The following is a 17877-nucleotide window of genomic DNA, read 5'->3' as shown; positions in this document are numbered from 1 at the left end:
GTCTCAGCCTCTTGAGAGAGGTCAGGATAGATCAAAGTCTGGGATCCCATATAAGTAAGCGAGTAGACAGACAAAAGTCAATTATTTACTCAAGGGAAAACCAAAGCATTTTGCAAGGATGGAAATCATAGTACACTATATAACTCCATCATGATTATGCATAACTGTAAAAATGGAGTGTAGGGAATTCCCTGGGTAAGGATTTAAGGTTTTATTTTAAGGTTTTATCAAGGCCTCAGAAAGAGGAAGAGAATCAGAGCTACTCGACTCTGAGATTCTGACCTGCAGGCAGTGATGAAAAAAACAGTAATTCTGCAGCATTAACACACTCAGAAGAATATCCCCCAAAGGATGGTAGAAACAAGGTAGCTCTCACTGCTAAGGGCACAGGTTTGATTCCTGATCCAGAATTAAATCCCACAAGCTGCACAGTGTGGCAAAAAAGAAAAGAAAAGAAAAGAGTGTAATAATAGTATAATACAAACACCTAAAAATGTTAAAACTAAAATTATGTTGGGGTGTGTAGGGACTGGATTATCAAGGAGAAAAGCTGAAAAATGGAAGGGACAGCGAATACATGAGGAGAGTCAGCAGCTCATGAGAGCCCCAGCCACCTGGTTCTAGACTCACACGTTCGGCCCTGGAGGGGCCTGTGACTCTCCGTGAGTGTTGTGAGCAGACTGTCTGCTGAAACTTGAAGATGAGCATCAGCATACAGGGTTGTGAGCATGAAAACATGTGATGGAACTAAAGGCTTTGGGTTGGCGAACATGGAGTACGTTTTTGAAACCTTGGTATTTTTTATTGTATGTTGCAATGACTCAGAAGGATTTTGTTCTTTTCACTGAAGAGTCAATCTGTCTTCTCCAGAGACACCTGGGAATGCCTCTTGTTTATTGGCAGCCTTCTTGTTTGTTTATTGGCAGCCTCGGCCACAAACAATAGAATTGCTCCCTCCAAGCCTTGTGTGTGTTGTCAAAGAGAGATGCTTTTAGAAAAACTAGCTAGGAAGCGGTCAGCTGGCACTCAAGCCCAGACAGCCAGCTCCAGGAGTCTGAGGCACGTGCTGGGACAGTTCCCCGGGGCGCCCAGGGAGTGATCAGGCTTTAACCTGAAAAGAAGAGGGGCATATGGACAGCAGGGGCACACAGCACGTGGTCGAAAATGACCGTTACTGGGGAGGAGGGCAGGGGAGCGAGGCAAGTTCCAGACAGGGAGAGGTGGACTGGAGGGAGGGGATGGGTGCAGAGGAAAAGTGATCTAGACGTAAGAGGGAGAGTGCTGACTGTGTTCTAGAAAGAGCGGGGCGACGTTCTGACTGGTACAAAAGGTCAGTGTGGGAAGGAGGTGGGATCGTGGAGGGTCCTTCGGTATTGGGGGGAAATTAGGATCTCCATTTGGAGGCAGGAGCCTCAGTCGTCTTCACATCCCCGATGCCGATGCCTGCTGTAGAGCCTGACCTGCCCCAGGTGCTCAGCGAATGTTTGCTGAGTGGCAGAAAGGGAGAAGGAGGAGGGAACTGCAGGAGGTCACAGCGCAGCTTCTCAGCCGGCTGTTTGGACACTGATCTCCTTGGAGCCCAGAGAGAGGAGAGGAGACTCTGCACTCTGAGTGGTTAGAGTAGGTGTGGCTGGACAGGGTAATGAGCATTTGGGCGGGGCACCGTGTCCCTGGTTGGAAGTGGAGAAGCGGAGTCAAGGCTGTTCCTGAGACAGGAGAGCTGTGCCCATGCAGCCCATGTGTGGTCAAGACTGCAAGAGATGAACGGCCCACTCCAGTATTCTTGCCTGGAAAATCCCATGCACAGAGGAGTTCATGGGGTCTCAAAAGAGTCAGACATGACTGAGCACATACACACATCTGGTTTGTCAGCCTCTGTGTCATTTCTGCACAGAAGTATCAAATTAGATAAAGTGTTTTAAGTACTGTCATTTATAGAAACTCATTATGAAACAGGTGTGACCAGAGATTGGAAGGCAGCGTATATCAGGAGCCTAAAAGTGTCATAGTTTGTCTCAGAATTTATGTTAAATAATAACAGTGGAAAATTATGAGTGTGAATTGCAGAACACTCAACAATAAAATCTAGATCATCTAAATCAGCAACAGGTCAAACCTTAGGGCAAAATTCCTTTACATCTGTGAATCAGTGAACCATGACATCAACAGGGCCCTTGCTTCCAAAATACAGCAATGGGATAGGCTTATTGTCAGGCGAGTGTATGCTCCTCGGTTCCGTCTCATCACAACAAAGATGTGGAGTGACGGACATTAAAGCCTTCGGCGTGTCACAGCTCTCGGGTCTTGGACAGACCGTGTTATAGCTCTCAGGTCGCGAACGGACCGTGTTATAGCTCTTAGACAAATCAGTGTTGCAGCTCCATGTTACAGCTCTGTGTTATTTAAAAAATAGCAGAAAAATCCATCCTTGACGCGTGAGGGCGTGTCGACCCAAAGACACAAAAAGAGCGCCCCAGTGTGTCGGGGCGGGGCTGGGGAGGGGTGGTGGAGGGAGAGAGAGAGTGAGAGCGAGCCCTTTGGCTTCTCTTTTTATATGTTTTTTCCTCCCCACGGGCCTGCCCTATGTAAATTGGGCTGGCCAGGAGTGTTGTTCTACCTGAGGTCCTCACTCCAGTCCTCGGACCTTCCTTTGTTCTATTTTCGTGGGTTTTTCCCGTCCTCGTCTTTTAGACACCACCATTCTGGACTCTGTTTCCTATTCTACCTACCTAACATTCCCCCCTTAAGAGATGGGAGGCCCAATTATTTGGGAATAGGGGCGTTGAGGTCTTTCTGGCTACTTCCTGCTGAACTGGGATGGCAAGGGGTATTGGGCCTCCCCCTCGGCTAGTCACAAGTCTCAGAGTCCTTATAGCGGTGTCCATCTAAGGGTGAGTGATATTTTCCGTGGTCGGCTGTAGTTTTATATCTTTGTTGAGCTGGCACTGCATGTTGTAGCTTGTTGACCTGGGCAGAGACAAAACGGGTTAGACAACTGATAATACATGGAGCAATCATAAGCAGCATCAATATGGTATAACAGGGACTGCTGCTGCTGCTGCTGCTAAGTCGCTTCAGATGTGTCTGACTCTATGCAACTCCATAGACGGCAGACCACCAGGCTCCCCCGTCCCTGGGATTCTCCAGGCAAGAACACTGGAGTGGGTTGCCATTTCCTTCTCCAATGCATGAAAGTGAAAAGTGAAAGTGAAGTCGCTCAGTTGTGTGCGACTCTTAGCGACCCCATGGACTGCAGCCCACCAGGCTCCTCCATCCGTGGGATTCTCCAGGCAAGAGTACTGGAGTGGGCTGCCATTGCCTTCTCTGATAACAAGGACTAGTAGGGGCATTCAGTTCAGTTCAGTTCAGTCGCTCAGTTGTGTCCGACTCTTTGCGACCCCATGAATCGCATTAGCCAACTCCAAATTCCCATCGCCAGGATGGCTCAAGTCCCTCCCTGTTCAGGGATCAGAGTATCTATCTCCTGTCTGTTTTGGAGTACAATCCCTGCCAAGCTGTGTTGGCTCTATAGAGCTATCCTGAGAAATCTTATCCCCAGAAACCAGATTTTGGGGGTGTTCACTAGAATGGCACTCATCTGTAGTCCTGAATAGGTATCTGAGCTCTCCCAGGGCTCACAGGTGTATTGAGTGTCCTCTTCTGTTTTCTTCCATGGCTTTACTAGTGAGCAGTGAATCCAGGAGTCATGTCCTGGTACCTTGACTGCTGTGGGGGTAGAAAGTATTACAGGGTAGGGGCCCTTCCATGTGGGCTGGAATTGAGCCTTTGGGGACCCATCTTTCCAGACTTTAATTAGGACTTGAGTCCCTGGAGCATATAGTGGTGACCCCTTAGAATCTTTTGGGTCCTGGTTCATACCCCACAAGCGTATATCCTGTTGGAATTGCCCAATGGCCATGGTATAAGACTGGAGGGTCTGAATCTCTGAATCTAGGAAGAGGTCATTGACATAAACAAAAGCTCTCCCATATAGCATCTCATAAGGACTAAGACCAACCTGTTCCTTAGGGGCAATACAGGTGCGGAGGTCTCCTCGTTATCGCTGATTTTAAGAATTGGTTGGCTCTTTCTACTTTTCCTGAAGACCTCCTGAGGCCTCCAGGCACAATGGAGATAATAAGGAATGCCCAATTCTTTAGAGACTCCTTGGGTGACCTTAGAAGTAAATGATGTCCCATTGTCACTTTGTAATGACCTGGGAAGACCAAATCTTGGAATGATTTCATGGAGCAGTTTTTTTTACCACCTCCTCAGCCTTCTCAGTCCAGGTGGAAAAGCCTTCAATCCATCCTGTGAATGTATCTATCATGACTAATTGGTATTTATACCCTTGAGAAACTGGCATCTGGGTGAAGTCCATCTGCCAGTCCTCTCCTGGGTAGGCCCCATGTCGTTGGACGGGCTGGGCCAGCTGGGGTCTTCGAGCTCCTTGGGGGTTGTTTAATTGGCAAGTGGGACAAGAGGAGACAACTTTCCTTATAGTTGTTTGGAGGCCTGTTCCTCTGAAGAATCTTTCTAGTAATCTTTGGAGGGCCTTTTCCCCTAAATGAGTGGTGGCATGTAAGGAGTTAACCAACTTCTATTGGAGGTTCCCAGGCAGAAAAGGGAGTCCCTCCTTTTGGAACCACCCCATATGATCTTCTTGAAAGCCCCCACTCTTAGCTTTAAGAGTCTCACCTTCAGTATATGAAGGAGTTTCTGGCAAATTAGTCTGTGGAACTAGGGTGGCAAGCCCTATTAGGTCATTGTTCTGTAATGTTGCTCTCTTAGCTGCCTGATCAGCTGCTTGGTTCCGTCGTGCCATTTCTGTGCTCCCTTTTCGGCATCCTTTACAGTGGGAGACTGAAACCTCAGTGGGCATATGGACTGCCTCCAAGAATCTAGGAATTTGATCACCATATTTGATTGGGGACCCTCAGGTGGTCAAGTGGCCCCTTTCTTTCCACGTGGCGGCATGTGCATGTAGCACCAGAAAGGCAGACTTGGAGTCAGTGTAAATGGCTCCTCTTTTTCCTTTTCCCAGCTCTAAAGCTTGAGTCAGGGCTATGAGCTCAGGTGATTGGGCTGAAGTACCTGGTGGCAGAGGCTTAGCCTCTATGATCTCAAAATTGGAGACTACTGCATACCTGGGCTCTTCTTTTTCTATCCAAGACAAAGCTGCTTCTATCAGTGTACCAGATTTCCTCAGGATTGGTCAGAGGATCTTCCGATAATCCCTCTTGGGGTTTTGTTCAGTGGTCCAAGGTTTCTAGACAAGAGTGAAAGGGGAGAGAGCCCTCAGAGGGTTGGCAGGAGGGTGGCTGGGTTAAGAACCTCACACGGGGATATAGTGAGGCCCGGATTTTCCATCAGCATTACTTGATATCTGAGGATTCTTTGATCAGATGTCCTCTCCCATTTAGGAGTTGTTTTACTTGGTGGCTGGTAAAAATAGTTAGTTTGCCCCCAAAGGAGAGTTTTAAAGCATCTTCTATCATGATTGCAATAGCTGCAAGATTTAGAAGGCAGGGGGTTGGGGGGGGGATGGGGAGGGCAGCCTTGGGCAGTTGGATCGAGCCTCTTGGATAAGTAAGCTACAGGCTGGGGCTCAGATCCCAACCTTTGAGTTAACACTCCCAAGGCTATTCCCTCTCTTTCATGGACAAAGTTGGAATGCTTTTTCTGGGTCTGGCAACCTCAAGGCAGGTGCCCGAGTTAAGGCCTGTTTTATTGTAGCCTCTGCCTTCTTTTGAGGAGTTCACCACATCAGTGGGATTGAATCAACCCATCTGTTTAAGCTTTCATATAAGGGTTGGGCAATTAGACCATAGTTGGGTATCCAGATTCTACAATACCCAGTTAGCCCCAGGAAACCTCGCAATTGTTTTCGAGTCGTGGGAGAGGACAACTGGAGGATTCCTTGTACCCGATCAGAGGACAGCCTCCTGGACCCGTGTGTAATCTGAACTCCTTTGTCCCAACCATCTGTTCCTTAGCGTGGGAGACTTTATATCCCCTTTCTGCCAAAAAGTTTAGAACCTGAATTGCATGTTTTTGGGCATTTTTCTCATCTGGAGAGCAGATTAGTAGGTCATCTACGTAATATTTCCCAGGTCCAAATCTAGGAGATCCCGGCTGAGGGCCTGTCCAAACAAGTTGGGGTTATCTCCAAACCCCTGAGGTAATACTGTCCAAGTCATCTGTTGGTGTTTTTCTCCTGGGGCCTCCCACTCAAAGGCAAAAAGATATTGGGATAATATCAATAACCTCACATATACAGATGACACCACCCTTATGGCAGAAAGTGAAGAGGAACTAAGAAGCCTCTTGATGAAAGTGAAAGAGGGTCGGTGCTACCGTTTGCCCAGCCAGTCGGCTCCTTTTTGAGAGTGGTTGCTCGGTTTCCTGGGCTTGGAGCGGGGGCTGGGTTTGTGGCTGGAGGGCTCAGGTTGGTGCGAGGCGGACGTGGCGGTCAGTCGCGGTTCCTGGGCGATGGCGATTTCCGCAGGCGCCCGGTCTGCGCCTGACCGCTCCGCGCCCCACGGCGCCTGGGTCCGTGGCCCGGCCTTCTTGGGGGACGGTCATGGCGTCTCAGCCGAATTCATCTGCGGGGGTAGGGATGAAGCGGGGAGGAGCGTCCAGGTGGTGGTGAGATGCAGACCATTTAATTTGACAGAGCAGAAAGCTAATGCCCTTTCGGTAGTAGAATGTGCTCATGTGCGGAAGGAAGTTAGTGTTCGAACTGGAGGACTGGTGGACAAAAGCTCAAGGAAAACATACACTTTTGATATGATTTTTGGAGCAAATACTAAACAAATTGACGTTTACAAAAGTGTTGTTTGTCCAGTTCTGGATGAAGTTATTATGGGCTATAATTGCACTATTTTTGCATATGGCCAAACCGGCACAGGCAAAACCTTTACAATGGAAGGTGAAAGCTCCCTAATGAAGAGTATACTTGGGAGGAGGATCCTTTGGCTGGTATAATTCCACGTACTCTTCATCACATCTTTGAGAAACTTACTGATAATGGTACTGAATTTTCAGTGAAAGTGTCGCTATTGGAAATCTATAATGAAGAGCTCTTTGATCTCCTTAATCCATCTTCTGATGTTTCTGAGAGGCTGCAGATGTTTGATGATCCCCATAACAAGAGGGGAGTGATAATCAAAGGTTTAGAAGAAATTACAGTACACAACAAGGATGAAGTCTATCAAATTTTGGAGAAGGGGGCAGCAAAAAGACAGCCGAGCAACTTTGATGAACGCCTGCTCTAGTCGATCCCACTCAGTTTTCTCTGTTACAATACCTATGAAAGAAACCACAGTTGATGGAGAGGAGCTTGTTAAAATTGGAAAGTTGAACTTGGTTGATCTTGCAGGCAGTGAGAAGAACATTGGCCGTTCTGGAGCAGTCGACAAGAGAGCTCGGGAAGCTGGAAATATCAGTCAGTCCCTGTTGACTCTGGGAAGGGTTATTACTGCTCTTGTAGAAAGAACACCTCATGTTCCTTATCGAGAATCTAACCTGACTAGAATCCTCCAGGACTCTCTTGGGGGACGTACAAGAACATCTTATCATTGCAAAAGTTTCTCCTGCATCTCTCAATCTGGAGGAAACTCTGAGTACATTGGAAACTCTGAGTACATTGCTCTCATAGAGCAAAGAACATACTCAATAAGCCTCAATTAACCAGAAACTCATACTCAATTAACCAGAAACTCACCAAGAAAGCTCTGATTAAGGAATATACAGAAGAGTTAGAGTGTCTGAAACGGGATCTTGCTGCAACTCGTGAAAAAAATGGAGTGTACATTTCTGAAGAAAATTTTAGAACGCAGGGAACTATGAAACAGGAAGGTCTGGTTCCTTCAGAAAATTGCAGACAAAATCCCTCTCCTCGGACAGCACAGGAAGAAGCCCTGCAGCAAAGCCCAGGGCTCGGAACCCTGCAAGCTCGCCCTGCCTGCATCTCACCACCACCCGGATGTTCTTCCCTTTTGGTCTTTCTTCTTCGCGGATGGGTTCTGCTGGGACGCGGTGACTATCCCCTGGGAGGGCCGGCTCGCGGACTCGGGCACCAAGGGGCGTGGAGCGGCTCGACAGCTGACGCGGACCTGGGTGCCCTCCTCACCTGGCGGGTGCTGGCGTGCCTGCGGAGGTCGCTGTCGCCCAGGAACCGTGACTGACCGTAGCGTCTTCCCCGCACTGGCCAGAGCCTTCCAGTCGCAGACCTGGTCTCCGTCTGGGCCCGGGGGGCCAGGCAACCACAGGGCGCCTCACTTTTGGAAGGGAGCCGACTGGCCAGGCCAATGGCAGCGCTGGCGGGCAAAGCACCATGGGACGCAGTGTCGTCACCAGACCCTGCCCCAGGGCGTGGCCCGCGGAAAAGCAAATATCTGGTCTTTCGGTGCCAGCCTGGAACTCGTAGTCTAGTGGGAGACTGTCCCTGAGTAGTGAACGAACGTCTCTAGGCCAGAGTTTCCTCATCTGCAGAATGGGACTGACAGCAACTGTCTCAAACTGTTGTGTGAAAATTACTGAGCTGGTGAGGGTAAATAGTTTAGGCTAGAACGACCATGTAAGCGCTCGGGAAACCTAGCCGTGATTGTATATGATATTAGAGAATTGTAAGATAGTGCTGTGGAAGCACAGAAAAGAGAAGTCCAAAGCAAGTCCCTTTCTCGGAGGAAGCATCCAGAATCGTCTTGAAGAATAATTAGGAAATGTTAAGGCTACCACGGGTACTAAATCATGATGAAAAAGACACAATGTTACTTTGGGACTATGAATTTATCCTTTGAGTGATGAGAACTCATCCTCGCCAAATGATTCCAAGCAAGAAAGCAAGGTCAGATTTGTGTTTTCCGACCACGGTCCTGCAGTAGCTGTTGCAGGCTCAATCTACATGGCACAGCATCCCACAGTCCTCTCAAGGAGGTTGCGCAAACGCCTGTGGCCGTCAGCCTACAACTCCCTGCAGGCAACACTACCCGGCTCCTCTGGTGCTCAGTGACCGCCGGCTTCCGTAGGCGTACTCTGGGCGTTTTGGCAATGTTTACGGTTACTCGACCAGATTAGATGTGGGTCGCAGACCCAGGAAATAAAGAATCATGGGACTGTGCTAAAAAAAAAAAGAAAAGAAAGAAAGTGAAAGAGGAGAGTGAAAAAGTTGGCTTAAAGCTCAACATTCAGAAAATTAAAATCATGGCATCTGGTCCCATCACTTCATGGGAAATAGATGGGGAAACAGTGTCAGACTTAATTTTTCTCGGCTCCAAAATCACTGTAGATGGAGATTGCAGCCATGAAATTAAAAGACGCTTACTCCTTGGAAGGAAAGTTATGACCAACCTAGATAGCATATTGAAAAGCAGAGACATTACTTTGCCAACAAAGGTCTGTCTAGTCAAGGCTATGTGGTCATGTATGGATGTGAGAGTTGGACTGTGAAGAAAGCTGAGTGCCGAAGAATTGATGCTTTTGTACTGTGGTGTTGGAGAAGACTCTTGAGAGTCCCTTGGACTGCAAGGAGATCCAACCGGTCCATCCTAAAGGAGACCTGTCCTGGGTGTTCATTGGAAGGACTGATGCTGAAGCTGAAACTCCAATACTTTGGCCACCTCATGTGAAGAGTTGACTCATTGGAAAAGATCCTGATGCTGGGAGGGGTTGGGGGCAGGAGGAAAAGGGGATGACAGAGGATGAGATGGCTGGATGGCATCATTGACTCGATGCACATGACTTTGGGTGAACTCTGGGAGTTGGTGATGGACAGGGAGGCCTGGCATGCTGCGATCCATGAGGTCGCAAAGAGTCAGATATGACTGAGCAATTGAACTGAACTGAACTAATGCAAAAAAATGCATCTTTGAGATCCAAGACTGTAAACCACTTGGCACTGGGTGGGATTTCTCCCAAAATTACATAGGGATTGGGTACTGTGGGATGGAGGGAGACTACAGCTTCATTTATGATCCAGAGATCTTGAACCATTCGCCAGGTTCCATCCTTTTTCTTTACTGAGAGGATTGGGGTGTTACATGGCGAACTGGTGGGGCCAATAGCCCACAAGCAAGGAATTTATTTATTAAAGGCTGTAGTCCCTCCTGAGCCTCTCTTTTGAGAGGATACTGTTTCCGGTTAGGAAACCGAGTGGGATCTCAGAGAACAACGATGACCAGTTCAGCTTGGTGGGCTCGTCCAGGAATCCCCTGGTCCCACACATGGGGGTTAATTTTGTCTTCCCATAGTTTTTGGTCCCTCTCTATTGGAGAAGGTGTAATGGGTTCTTCAGTAGTAATCAGAAGCTGTAGGGCTCTAGGGGCTGAAAAGCTTCCCATCACAAGTCTTTTCCCCAGTTTAGTGAGTGTATCTCTTCCCAATAAGGGAGTAGGACACTCAGGGACCATCAGAAACCGGTGGGAAAATATTTGTCCATCCCAGCAACAAAGAAGTGCTTGAGTGAATCTTTTAGTAGTTGTTTTTCCTGTAGCACCCAAAATGGTACAGGCTAATCTCCAGATTAGGAGATCAAGACAGAGTAGGTAGCCCCCGTGTCAACAAAGAAATTCTCAGACCTACCTGCCACATCCAGTTGCACCCTTGGCTTCAGCCCCGTGATGGTTATCTGTGACAGGCGGGCTGGCTGGAGCGGGTCGCTTCAGTCCTGTTGAACCATTGTGAGGGAAGGCTTGGCGCTTGACCTTGAGGCTCTTGGGTCCCCAGGGTAGAGTACCGCCCAATGTCCCAGTTGATGGCATTTGTGGCAAGCCATTTTAGGAGACTTGTTATGGTTTGGACACTCTTTGGCCCAATGTTCTGCCTGTCTACAGATTAGGCTTTTGCCTCGTGCCTTGTCCTTCAAGGACTCGCGGTTTGCCATAGGGCTTCCCTGGAGGGCGGCCAGCATCTGGGCATGCCTTGTCTTTTTCCTTCTCTCCCTCTCCTGGGCCTGGGCCTCCTTCTCCTGTTCTCTGTTATAAATGGTGGCGGCCTGGACCATCTCATCTCAAGAGACAGCAGGGTCCTGCTGGTGTAACTGTTGTAACTTAATTCTGATAGCTGATGCACACTGGGACACCAATTTGTCCTTTAAAATCACCTGTCCCTCGTAAGAGTCTAAATCCAGATTGGTAAACTTTTGGAGGGCCTCTTTTAGCCTTTCCAGAAAGGCAATGGGGTTCTCATTGGGCTCCTGAGTTATTGCTGAGACCCAGGCACAGCTAATTACTTTTTGTTGGGCTGCTTTCAGTCTTGCCTTCACATAGATTAGAATATGATCTTTTTCCCAGATGTGCTCAGGGTCATTATAATTCCAATTAGGGTCCGAGGAGGGGACTGCAGTTTCCCCTACTGGGTATTTATCGATTGACATGTGAAGTCCTGTTGCACACCTTCGGGCTTCCTTTAAGACCCTAGTATGTTCAGGGTCACATAAAGTTTGACTAAATATGACCATGATGTCCTTCCACGTCAAGTCAAAGGCCAAGGTAATATGTTGGAATGTATCTATATATTTGCCTAGGTCATCTGTATAGCTTCCCAGGTCTTGTTTGATCTGTCTTAGTTCTAAGAGGGAGAAGGGCTTATGGACCCAGGTTGGTCCAAATTCTCCTCCAGTTTCAACTAAGGGACATACTCCAGCTGGCTTTTGTGGAGGGGGTGCTCCTGGATATGGGGGCACGTTTGGATACAAGGAAGGAGCACCAGGCAACTCGGGAGCTATGGAAGGCTCCAGTCTCTTTGGGAGTATGGGAGGTGAGCCTTTACGGGGTGGGGGGGGGGGGGGGCGGGGAGTTCCTTCTCTTGGTTGCCTGTGCCTAACACCATTTGCCTAGTGGGCTCACTTTTAGGGTGTACAACAATCTCATACTTAAGACAGAGTTCTTTCATATCTCTTAGTTGGAAGAAAATATAAGGGGTTTCTGTCCATTTCCCTTGTCTTTTGCAGAATAATTCTAGTTGCAGGATAGTATTGTAATTTAAACTCCCATCCTCAGGCCAGTGTTCCTCGTCCCCCAGTGGATACTGTGGCCACGCAGTGGCACAAAAGAATTTTAAGCGACTTCTCCTTAGAGGATCGGACAGCTTCCAGTTATCAAGGATGCATCTCAAGGGCATCTGCCGGGAAGTGGATTGGTTATTTCCCATCTAAAAGACAGTCACGACAGGGAGAAAAAGAAAAAAACTAATAGGCCTCCTTCAGTTTCCATGGGTGGACTTCCTTAGGGGTGAGTCTTTTTGAAGCTTATTGTCACGCGGTTCTTTGTCTTGTCGCAACAAAGATTTGGAGCGACGGACATTAAAGCCCTCGGCGCGTCACAGCTCTTGGGTCTTGGACAAACCGTGCTACAGCTCTTAGGCAAATCAGTGTTACAGCTCTATTTTATTTAGAAGACAGCAGGAAAGTGAGAGAGAGAGAGAGAAAGAAAAGAGCGCACGCATGCGGGAGAGAGAGTCCGTGAGAAAGCGCTTTGGCTCCTCCTTTTATATGTTTTTTCCTCCACCTGGGCCTGCCCTATGCAAATTGGGCTTAGCCAGGAGTGCTGTTTGTTCTGTTTGTTCTGCCTGAAGTCTTCACTCTGGTCCTCGGACCTTCCTTGTCTTTTAGCCACCGCCATTTTGGACTCCTTTTCCCTATTCTACCTACCTAACACTTATCCTACCCAGTACTGTTGCAACCTGAAAGCCAGGTGTCCCCCGGTCGGAGTGCAGATCTCCAGGCAGGCTAAGGCGTGACAGCCTCCTGAAGATCGAATCTCTGGGCAGGTCGAGGCAAGTCGGCCTCCCAAGAGTTGGGTCCCTGGTCAGGTCGAGGCGTGACGACCTCCTGGGACCCCTGGACTGGCGGATCCCAAAGCAGGTTGAGGTGTGACAACCTTTCGAAGACCGACCCCTAGGCATGTCAAGGCAGGTCGACTTCCTGGGACCCCCGGACTGGAGTTGGGCGTCCCCAAGGTCTCCAGTGTGACCAGTGCTGGGTAGGATTAAGGGGTTGTGATCTTAACTCATTGCTGGTTTGTCCACCGTAGATGGGAATAGATATCATGATGTAAAGCAATCCAAGCCTGTGCCCTGAGACTGGGAAACAGTGTAACAGTCATAAGCCTTGTCCTCTTACTCTAAGGGAGTGTAAGTCACTGATTTCTTCCCCTAGTCCTTCTTAAGACCAGGTTAGGGTGTCTCCCCTGGTAAGCATTTCATTGTCATAGACCCACTTTAGGTAATAACAGAAGTAGTGACAAAGGAGTGGGTTATCTGGCCCTGTTAGGGACATTAAGGTATTTTAATAATAGGCTGGGTGGAGCAATGTTGCCTACAAGGGGGTAGGGTCCTGATTATGAGTTAGTAATTGGCTTAAGAGCAAACTTGTTAAGAGGCAACAGACCAGATGTTCCATAAAAGTGGAGTGGAGATTTGATCCAAGGGTTTGTTTGTAACTTTAGGAGAAGGGTGGTAAGGGTTTGGGCCCAAACGGACTGCGGGGCTAACTCCCAAAGTGGCAAACATTATCCCTGGAAGCCCAGTTGCCTTTGAAGGGATGCCAGCTGATGGATTTCTAGCAGGCATTGTGTGCCTGGCGCCCGCCCTAGCGGGTCCACTGAGAGATGCTGGTGCTGCATATGTTGTAGGAAACATGGAAGATGAAGGGCTGAATATCTAGAGGGGTTGGATATTATAGAGCATTTCCCTCCCAAGGGCCATCTATTTTCTGGTTGTACCTCCAGAAGATTGTAGAGGCGACATTATGGGTCTGGACGGGGCTCAGGAAAAGAGCATGAAACAGGAGGGAAGGGGGCAGAGCACAACCTTTGAAAGAATGACATAGCACAAGCGCATAATGTAAACTGATGAAAATCAGTTGGGTCCAAGACGACAAGTCAAATTCAAGTAAACCTTAATCCCCAATCTATAAACCAAAAGACACACCCAGAGGTGGCAGGACAGCTCTAAGGCACTGTCAGGAGACAGAGGAGTGGGTGGTTCCCCAATGGCTGCGCTGATCCTCCCACTCATTAGCATATGAATTTACCCGGCACGCGCGCTTGCAAAACCTAGCCAGGCCCCATTCCATGGCTTGCATCCTGCAGAGTGTGCTTCTCTCTGAATCCTAAGCAATCTACCTCTTACCTATTGCTTTTGGCCGGGCTCAAGTCTCGGGAGAGAGAGCTGAAGGACAGGACGAAAAAGCAGTGGGAAAAACGTGGCAAGGAATCCCCTTCATAGCCTGCTGGAAAATCTAAATATCTGACTGGTGCTCACAATTTCATTGGCCTGATCCTTGGCACAAAGAAGAGTAAGGACAGAAGAACCCCCACCGGCTTGGGTAACAGCTACTGGGGCTCAGCAGATAGTGCCTTTGGGACATACCAGAGAGCAGCCTCTCCAGAGTCCCTCAGTTGCGCCCACTGCCGCCCACCTGTTCTCCAATTGGGGGGGTGGGGGTGGGGGCTGGTTCGAGGAAACAAGAAACGAGAGATTGTAAAGGAATTAAGATTTTGTTAGGCATATGTCCCTCCAGCTATAGGAGCGAGGACCTCCTACCTTAACCAGAGGTCTTCTGGAATCTGAGACTGAGCTGTGTGAGCTTTCTGCTGAGTTCGTTTTTCGGTGTTCCGGTTTCCAGCACGATAGGCCTCTTGTCACTTCCCTTGCACTGGGTTTTCTTTGCGTTCCGCTTCTACCGCCGGAGCTTTCAGCTTTCGCTGAGTTGGCTCCTGCTGTGCTTGGCCTCTTTGCGGCCCTGCTGAGGTTGCTTCAGCCAGGTTAAATCCGAGTCACGGCACCATAGATGTCAGGCGAGTGTATGCTCCTGGGTTCTATCTCGTCACAACAAAGATGTGGAGTGACGGACATTAAAGCCCTCGGCGTGTCACAGCTCTCGGGTCTTGGACAGACCGTGTTATAGCTCTCAGGTCTCCAACGGACCATGTTGTAGTTCTTAGACAAATCCATGTTACAGCTCCGTGTTACAACTCTATTTTATTTAGAAAATAGCAGGAAAATCCATCCTCGAGGCGTGAGGGCATGTCGACCCAAAGACGCAAAGAGAAGAGTGCCCGTGTGTGTGGGAGGGAGGAAGGGAGGGAGGGAGGAAGAGAGAGAGAGCCCTTTGGCTCCTCTTTTTATATGTTTTTTTTCCTCCCCCTGGGCCTGCCCTATGTAAATTGGGCTGGCCAGGAGTGTTGTTTGTTCTACCTGAGGTCCTCACTCTGGTCCTTGGACCTTCCTTTGTTCTATTTTTGCGGGCTTTTCCCTTCCTTGTCTTTTAGCCACCGCCACTCTGGAACTCCTGTTTCCTATTCTAACTGCCTAATACACAAGATAATAGTTACAGACATTCCTATTCCAGGAAGGAAGTAAATGGAACAGACATAGAAAGGAGTTCCTTGTCCTGATGAGTTTCAGAATTTGGCCCGGCAGAATCCCTTTCCCTGGTGGCTCAGATGGTAAATGTGGGAGACCTGGGTTGGGAAGGTTGGTCCCTGGCTGGGAAGATCTTCTGGAGGATGGATTGGCAACCCACTCCAGTATTCCTGCATGGAGAATCCCATGGACAGAGGAGCCTGGAGGGCTACAGTCCATGGGGTCACCAAGATTCAGAAACGACTGAGCGACTAAACACACAGCACAATAAAATACACCACCATTAGAAATGATGATCACAGACAATTTAATTACAGGGGAGGAGGAGCACTTTCATGATGTAATCAAATCCCACACCTGCAGAGGTTCTCCCACAGGAATGAGTTCTGAGCCCATGTTAGGCTCCCAACCTGAGGGTCTGGCATTGGGGGGAGGAGCCCCAAGAACATTTGGCTTTGATGGCCAGCTGGGTTTGAGTGCAGGAGCTCCACGGGACTGAGAGAGACAGACTCCATTCTTGAGGGCACACACAAGGTTTCATGAGCAGTGAGGCCCAGGCCAGAGGAGTGACTCCATTAGAGCATGAACCAGACCTACCTGCAGGTTTTGGAGGGTCTCCTGGAGGTGGGGGTCGGCTGTGGCCCACTGCAGGGGCAGGAACACCAGTGGTGGAGGCCCTGTGGTAAATTCCTCAGCTGAGCTCTCCTAGAGGTCACCGCTTTGGCACTGAGACCTGTCCCCCCCACCCACCCCCACCAAGCAGCCTGAAGGCTCCATTTCTGGGATGCCTCTGGCCTTCTTGGATTGGAAGAATCAGTATTGTCAAAATGACTATACTGCCCAAGGCAATCAAATTCAGTTCAATCTCTGTCAAATTACCAATGGCATTTTTTACAGAACTATAGCATTTTTTTTTAATTTGTATGAAAACACAAAAGACTCCAAATAGCCAAAGCAATACCAAGAGAGAAAAACAGAGCTGGAGGAATCAGTCTCCCTGACATCAGGCTATATTGCGAAACTATAGTCATCAAAAGAGTGTAGTATTGGCACAAAAATAGAAATACAGATCAATGGAACAAGATAGAAAGCCCAGAAATAAACCCATACACAGTGTGCATATTTGTGTGTGTGTGTGTGTGTGTGTGCTCAGTCATGTCTGACCCCCTGGACTGTAGCCTGCCAGGGTCCTCTGTCCATGGCATTCTCCAGACAAGAATACTGGAGTAGGTTGCCATTTCCTTCTCCAGGAGATCTTCCCAACCCAGGGACCGAACCCACATCTCTTGTGTCTCCTGCACTGGCAAGCAGATTCTTTACCATTGCTTGTGGGAAACAATAACACTAGCGCATGGGTATTGTGAGGCTTAGATGCAAAATTTCAGTCCGAGGCCCAGCTCGGTGTGGCTAAGCTGGTGGTTCAGGCCTGGATCTCTCACGAGGTTGTGGTCAGACTGTTGGTTGGGGCTGCAGACCCTTGAAGGCCTGATCAGGTCTGGAGGGTGCATTTCTAAGATGGCGCCCTCCTAGGCTGTTGGTTAGAGGCCCCAGTTCCTCTGTACATGGGCCTCTCCTAGAGCCGCCTGAGTCTTCATCCCACCACGGGCTTCCCTGGAGGCTCAGGTGGTAAGGCTGCCTGCAATGCAGGAGACTCTGGTTTGATCCTTGGGTCTGAAACATCCCCTGGAAAAGGGAATGGCTACCCACTCCAGTATTCTTGCCTCAAGAATTCCATGGACAGTGGAGCCTGGGGGGGCTACACCCCACAGTGTCACAGAGTGTTGGACATGACTGAGTAACACTTTCACCCCACCTCAGCTGGCTTCCTCCAGAGTGAGCTGTCCAAGGGACAGAGCGAGGTGGAAACCACAGTGACTTCATAGCTTAGAAGTCACCTGCTGACATTTCTGCAGTGTCCTGTCATCTTCACATCACAGCAGTACTTAACATGAGAGGGATCACACAAGGGTGCAGGTACAAGGAGGTGAGGGTCATCGGGTCATGTTGGGGGCTGGGAACTACGTGACCCCTCTGAGCCACCGAACCAGTCCTGGAGCACCCGTTGCTTCGCTTCTTGTTATTCAACATGAGAAGTCCTGTTATTATTGTGCTATTTAGAGGCTGAAGCATCCTGATAGCCTTTCTCCCAAATTCCTTTTTTGCTTAAAACAGCCAGTGTCGGATTCTGTGACTCACAACCTAAGCCCTTGGCAGATACAAGAGAGGAAACCTAGATCACCAGCCTTGTTTAGGGAAGAGGGAGAGGTGGGTTCCTAGGCTGCAGGCCCCCCTGTGGCCATCACTCCAAACCTCACAAATCTGACCTGGTCATCTAGGGTCTAAGAACAAGCACTGCAAGGGGAAAGAAAACTTGGCTTTTACATGCCTAAGTAGTCACAGTTAGGTGAGAATACAAAAGAAAGGGGCTTCCTTGGCAGTCCTGCAGTTAAGGGGCTTCCCAGGTGGCTCAGTGGTAAAGAACCCACCTGCAATGCAGGAGATGTAGAT

At 48.9% G+C, this 17877-nt stretch overlaps 1 long non-coding RNA gene and 1 pseudogene across 2 annotated transcripts; one reads left to right on the top strand and one right to left on the bottom strand.

Moving 5' to 3' along the window:
* Positions 1–1909: 1909 nt before the first annotated feature.
* LOC147349605 (uncharacterized) lies at positions 1910–15072 on the bottom strand. Of its 2 annotated transcripts, XR_015150035.1 has the most exons (4): positions 14548–15072; positions 10585–10669; positions 5148–5269; positions 1910–2967 (listed from the first exon to the last, which is right to left on the bottom strand). It is a non-coding gene; the product is annotated as an uncharacterized LOC147349605 (long non-coding RNA). The 2 variants fall into 2 exon arrangements; XR_015150036.1 differs by lacking the exons at positions 10585–10669; positions 14548–15072 and adding an exon at positions 8135–8302 and having other exon boundaries at positions 2549–2967.
* Positions 6584–8110, top strand: LOC147349606 (kinesin-like protein KIF11 pseudogene; annotated as a pseudogene).
* Positions 15073–17877: the final 2805 nt, after the last annotated feature.

The sequence above is a fragment of the Bos grunniens genome, chromosome 21 (genome assembly GCF_055505025.1).
Source record: "Bos grunniens cultivar Pamir isolate PY7600 chromosome 21, Bosgru_T2T1.0, whole genome shotgun sequence".
In the NCBI taxonomy this organism is placed as follows: domain Eukaryota; kingdom Metazoa; phylum Chordata; class Mammalia; order Artiodactyla; family Bovidae; genus Bos; species Bos grunniens.
Note: the sequence above shows the minus strand (reverse complement) of the source record. Positions and strands in the feature narration are given on the sequence as shown.